This window comes from Silurus meridionalis, chromosome 4 (assembly GCF_014805685.1).
Source record: "Silurus meridionalis isolate SWU-2019-XX chromosome 4, ASM1480568v1, whole genome shotgun sequence".
In the NCBI taxonomy this organism is placed as follows: Eukaryota; Metazoa; Chordata; class Actinopteri; order Siluriformes; family Siluridae; genus Silurus; species Silurus meridionalis.
Genome location: NC_060887.1, coordinates 29,058,086 through 29,064,788, shown reverse-complemented (window position 1 = coordinate 29,064,788; position 6,703 = coordinate 29,058,086).

Sequence of the window (6,703 nt, the reverse complement as noted above, 5' to 3'; positions counted from 1 at the left end):
ATCTAATGTCCGTTCTTGGCCCAAGCAACTTTTGCTTGTTGATGGTTCCTTTGTTGCAGTTTGACTATAAAGACCTGACTCAAGCAGTCTCCTCTGAGCAGTGGATATTGAAATAGGTCTGCCACTTGAACTCTGAAATGCATTTATGCAAATTTGCAGTTTCTGAGGCTGGTAATTCTGATTAGCATATCCTCTGCAGCAGAGGTAGCTCTTAGTCTTCCTGTCCTGGGAGATCCTTATGAGATCCTGTTACAGACATGTTCTTTAAACTATACTTAAAGTCTTTGAGATTTTATGTAGTGACTGACCATTTCTTGAAGTACTAATGGACTGTCTTTTCTCTTTACTTTAATGAATGTTTCTTGCAACAATATGAATTTGTGCAATAGTTGTAGTACCTCTAATAGGGAATTGAAAACCATTCCTTGTGTATCTGATGAGAGAACGCTTTGGGTTTTTACAAGCTATCATCAAAGCTAAATATAGCTACTTTGTACAATCTAATATAAAACACATACACACACACACACACACACACACACACACACACTAATTTATATATATATATATATATATATATATATATATATATATATATATATATATATATATATATATATATATATATATATAAAAATAAAACTGGTAGTTTATATTAAACTGGTCTCTACTGCCATCTATGGGACACTTTTCTCAGATATTACAGTCCTATTGCCACTTAATTTATAGGCGCTACCATTTAGATTCATATTTTAACTTATGCTTTATAAAGGTGGGACTACATTTAAATTGAATACATTACTTACCATAATTAATGGGTTATGTGGCAGATTATTGGTCCTGACTATACAAAAGTATGTATACTGTATTCCTGACCATCACACCCATATGTGGATCTTCTCCATATGGTTTCTAACAAAGTTAGAACCAGACATTTGTATAGAATTACTACGTATGATGTAACTTCAAAAATGTTAATGGAATTAGGGAGATCTAAACCTGTTCCAGTATGACAATTCCTATGCGCACAAACTTAACTCCATGAAAACAAGGTTTACCAATGTGTGAGGGGAGAAGCTTTAGTGTTTTGCAGAAAAACCTAACCTCAAACCCCACTGAATCCCCCAGACCTTCTCACCCAACATCAGTACTGCTTCACTAATGCTCTTGTTCATAAATGAACACAAATCCCACAGCCATGCTCCAAAATCAATTGAAAGCCCTCCCAGATGAGTCGAGTTTATTATAACAGGAAAAAGGAACTGCATCTGAAATGGGATGTTGAAATGTACATAAGGGGGTTATTGTCCTACCTTTGGCCATATAGTGTAGTGTATCTTTCTGCATCCTTGTTAATGTGCTGTAAAAATTAAACAACAAAAATTTGACAAATACTGAATTATAGAATTCATTCATTCATTCATATGTTTGTGTATATTTGTTTAATTTATTAAACATAAATTAGTTAGGAAAGAATTACTTAAATAAATTAATTTCTGAAATTATTTGTCTACAGCTGATAATTAACAGTTAAATATATCACAATGTATTCTTCCCCTTTGCTGAAAGATATCACATTGTAGATTTTTGACCTAACAAGATATTTTGATTTAACTTTTACATTACAGTCATAATTGAATCTGCCCAATGTAAGCTCTGGATGACATTTTGTACTAGTTTGCTAAAAACCTGAGCAGGATAATAATAAACTAAATTGACTAATTAATTTCAAGTGCAAAATGTTATTAGTCGAATACTAAAGTAATATAAATAAGATGTGCAATGATCATAGATGAGAAGTAACAAAGTATAAATACTTTGTTACTGTACTTATGTAGATTTTTCTGGTATCAGTACTTTACTATTTATTTATTTATTTGTACTTTTTACTTTTACTCATTAGGTTTTTGACACAAATATTTGTTATTTCTATTAAAATTTTCAAACCAGACTCTCTATTTAAGTTGTAATCTATTTGGTGACATGATCAATATTGTTTCTTCTCATTACGCACCGCTTTCAGCCCATCAACCCATTTCTTTTTATTGCGCGGCTTTTTCAATCTTACCACTGGTGTATCATTTCCTGACACTCACACACCACAGATGTAGACTAGTTTATGAAGATGACAATGAGCAGAAGGCAGCTAGAAGTCTGTGGTTAATGTGGATGAGACAGAGGGAGTCAGTGATGTAAACATAACTGAGATCAGAGACATTCCTGATCATCATCATCTTTTCTCTACTTGTGTTCTATATAGTGGAAGTTGAATCAACTTTAATTCATTCAATAGAGAACATTTGAAATGCTTTTGTATTCTTATTCTTCCTCTTCTTTCGGCTTTTCCCATTAGGGGTCGTCACAGCGGATCATCCGTCTCCATACCCCCCTGTCCTCTAAATCTGCCTCGTTCAACCCAACTACCTGCATGTCTTCCCTCAGCACATCTATAAACCTCCTCCTTGGCCTTCCTTTTTTCCTCCTTCCAGGCAGCTAGATCCTTATGATGTGAGGTCCAGTTACCAGCGTGACACTAAAACAGGTAGAAGTAATGGTTACTTTTTACTTAAGTACATGTCAGAACCTAAACTTCTTTATTTTAACTTGAGTGAAAAAAATATAGTCAGTACTTTTACCAGAGTATTTTAAAAACATCTGTATCTGTACCTCCACTTGAGGGAAGGGTGTGTGAACTTTTGCCACCACAGTCAGAATTTTGCATGTAGGCTTCAAGCTGATTTATGATAATTACTTTATGTTTTGGCAATTTTTGCTTGCTACTAATCATGATTAAAATCTCTGTTTGTAAGGAGAAGGACAGTTGATTGTCCATAGTTACCACAAGCTTGCGAGCATGAGATGAAACACCTGGATGAGGAGCAGTTCTGTTTTGCTAGGGTTGAGTTTTAGTTGATAAGCATTCATCCATGAAGATATGTCTGTCAAGCATGCTGAGATCCGAGCGCAAGCTGTGGTATCTGAGGGAGGAAAAGAAAAGATGAGTTAAGTGTCATAAGCATAGCAGTGGTAAGAAAACCCATGTGAAGATATGACTTCAAGAAGAGAGGGTATAGAGGGAGAAAAGGAGGGGACCAGGTACTGAACCTTGTCGGACACCAATGAAGAGTCAGTCAGATGTGTACCCCCTACATGTTTGGACCCCCTCCATGCATGTATAAAATTTGCCATTGTGCCTAAGAAGTACAAATGAAACAAAAATATTATTGTATTTAGATTCTTGAAGCCCTCTTTTTACACATGACAATAAATATGAAACTTAAGTCTTCATTGCTTGGGAATTGTATGAATTATGTAACAAGGAGGTTTAAATGCAGGATTCTCTGAGCTGGGCCACAAACAGACAAACATAAATCCAAGTGCAGAGCAAAAAGAAGGGCCCCAAGTAAAACAAAGTTTATAATATCAACATTTTTTGGCTCTAACTGTACAGATATATATTTCATTGTATTATGGTTAGCATAGAAATAATATATAAAAAGTCTTGCCCTAACAATAATGTTACAAACCTGATTGAAGAGCTTAAATAGACCCAGGTACAGGTGTAGCTGATAGCCACTGATCATGATTGAGAAAGTGCTCTCTGTCTACATCTAGTGGCTAAAGTTGGCTTAACATCTCTCGGCCTCCTCATAGCAACACAAACAAAAGCATATGCGTATACTGTATAACACAAACATATGCAATGGCAAGTTCGGATTGTAGTAAACTTTACAAGTTGCTTGAAAAATGTTTGATTGATAATTACATTTTTGGAAGTTTAACCATTTAAAAATTTAGCATTTTGTCTTTCAGATCACTGCTCACCTGACTAATACCTGACTATCCCCCACCCCCAAAAAAATAAATAACACACACACACACACACACACACACACAGTTCCTCATGCCTCATATTTACATTTGCACATGTACACTTTATATATGCATGTGCCTTTTCATTTCCCTGAATTTTTGCACTATTATTAATAGATGTTTTGTGTTTTCTTGTTGTCAAGTTTAAATTATATCAGAGGTTGCCAGGTGAATTTGCAGAGTAAGAATTTAATTTGTATAGTGTTACAGACTGTTTACATACAGCAAAAACTGAAATATTGAATCCAAAGTGATTAGTAGGTTTAAGATCATGTGAGGTTATATGTGGTTTTCTGCTTAATTCCCAAAAAAAATGCTGGTACACACACAAAATCACTGCAATAGCAATAACTGCAATGACATAAAACAGTAATTGTCCTGTTAGTTGTAAGGTTTGTAGTATACAGGAGCACAGCATGCACCCTGACAGAAGGCTTTGAGGCCTTTAGCTTGGACAAGGAAATTCACATGCTGATTTTCAAAATATTGTCTATTTTTCCAGCTCTTCGACAGTTGTATTTATATAATACAGGATACATTAGGGTCTTTTGTAAAGTCTGAATTCATATACATAATGTATATATATATATAATGTTGGCTTGGATAATTCAGCTAAACCTGTTTTGACTCTACATCCCCAATTCCAATAAAGTTGGGACACTGGGTAAAATGTTAATAAAACAGAATGCAATGATTTGTATATCTTATAAACCCATATGTTATTCACAATAGAACATAGAAATATATCAAACATTTAAATGTCTGAAAAACGTTGGGACAGGACCATGTTTACCACTGTGCAGCATCCCCTCATCTCTTAACAGTTTGTATACATCTTGGAGACCAGTTGTTGTTGTTATATTTGTATTTTTTGAAAACATTGTTCTATTATACATGTTACGTTCCAACGGCGAATTAACAAATCTTTATTCAATTCAATTCATTTTTATTTGTGTAGCGCTTTCAACAATGAACATTGTCTCAAAGCAGCTTTACACAGATAATGTGGTGATAAAAATGAATACGATGTTCTTTATAAGTAAGTTTGTCCCTGATGAGCAAACCGGTGGCGACCGTGGCAAGGAAAAACTCCCCGAGATGGCATAAGGGAGAAACCATATGAGGAACCAGACTCAAGAGGAAACCCATCCTCATCTGGGTTGCACCGAATGTCTATTTATTGCAGATATCTGATGTTGAGGTGTACAGTGATGGTGATCAGAAGCAAACTGTAGTCCTGAGTCAGTGTAGCAGACTGTTGACATTAACTACAGTCCAAATCCATCTTTAAAGCTCCCGTTCTTACTCCGGAGGCGTAGATGAGAAACCGTCCCAAGCTGCACAAAGTGGCCTTCAAATGAAGAGAACACTATCCAGAGGCAGGCCTGGACAAAGTGGGAAGATCCACGGAGGGGAGAGGGGCAGGAACAGTGGTCACTGGAGCCTCAGGAGCTGTTTAACTCGACCGTGGGAGAGAGAGAGAGAGAGAGAGAGAGAGAGAGAGAGAGAGAAGAGGGGAGACAGGGAGAGAAGGATTTGGATTATTATGTGTCCTTATTGTTGTATGAAAGTTAATGTCACTGTGCAGTTTGGACTCTGGCAAGACTTGCTTTGGCAGCATAACTAAAAGGGAGAACCAAAAGGTAACACAGACATGAGGGATCTCTGGATAAGAGAAGACCCACCACACCACCGTCAACAAACCTGAGTGAACGTGTGAATGTGAGGTGATGACAGCATACAAATATCCCAGTTTACCAAACACACTATATCCATGATCCCTCCAGATCTGCTCCTTTAAAAATCTACTGATAAAAGACTTGACTAAATAAATACATTTTCAACCTCAACTTGAACACTGATTAAAAAGCAAAGGCAGTTCCATAACTGTGGGGTTTATAAGAGAAAGATCTGCATCCTGCTGTAGTCTTCATTATTTGAGGTACCAACAAATAGCCTGCACCTTTTGATCTCAGTAAGTAGGCGTGGAAGATCATATTGGTACAGAAGTTCACTCAGATACTGCGTCGTGAGTCCGTTAAGTGCTTTATACGTCAGTAGTAGTTTTATAATCAATGCGAGATTTAATTGGAAGCAGTGTAGACTGATTAAAACAGGGGTGACATGGTCATATTTTGTAGATCTAGTGAGGACTCTTGCTGCTGCATTCTGAACTAACTGAGAGCTTATTTATGCATTACTTGAACACCCAGACAGTGAAGCATTACAGTATACAGTATATACAGTCTAATCTAGATGTAACAAAAGCATGAACTAGTTTTTCTGCATCCTGTAACGACATCATTTTACAAATTTTAGCAATATTTCTAAGATGAAAGAAGGTGAAGAAGTAATATTATTCACGTGAGCTTTAAAGGAAAGACCAGAGTTAATAATCACATCAAGGTTTTTGACTGTACACAATGAGATAGAAACACCATCCAGACATGCTATGTAATTGGTTATTGACCACGCATATCTTCTAATGATGTAAGAGCTATAAATACTATCAAATAAGCAATAAATTATACTAAAACAAATCGAAATACTGTATACAATATTTTGTATTAAGTAATAAAAAAATAATACAAATGATAAAAAAATTCACTTAAAACTCGCCCTAGTCCAGTGCACATTATTATAGACTCATTACGGTCGACGACTAGCTAGCGGCATCTCTCCTCAATTTAGTATTTTTTTTTTTACTCTAGACAAATTTCACTTCTGGGACAGGTTTCTTCGTACCCGCAAAAGTTCATAAAGTGATTGTTGGTAAAGCGGGGAGCCTTTGTGTGTGTATATATATATATATATATATATATACATATAT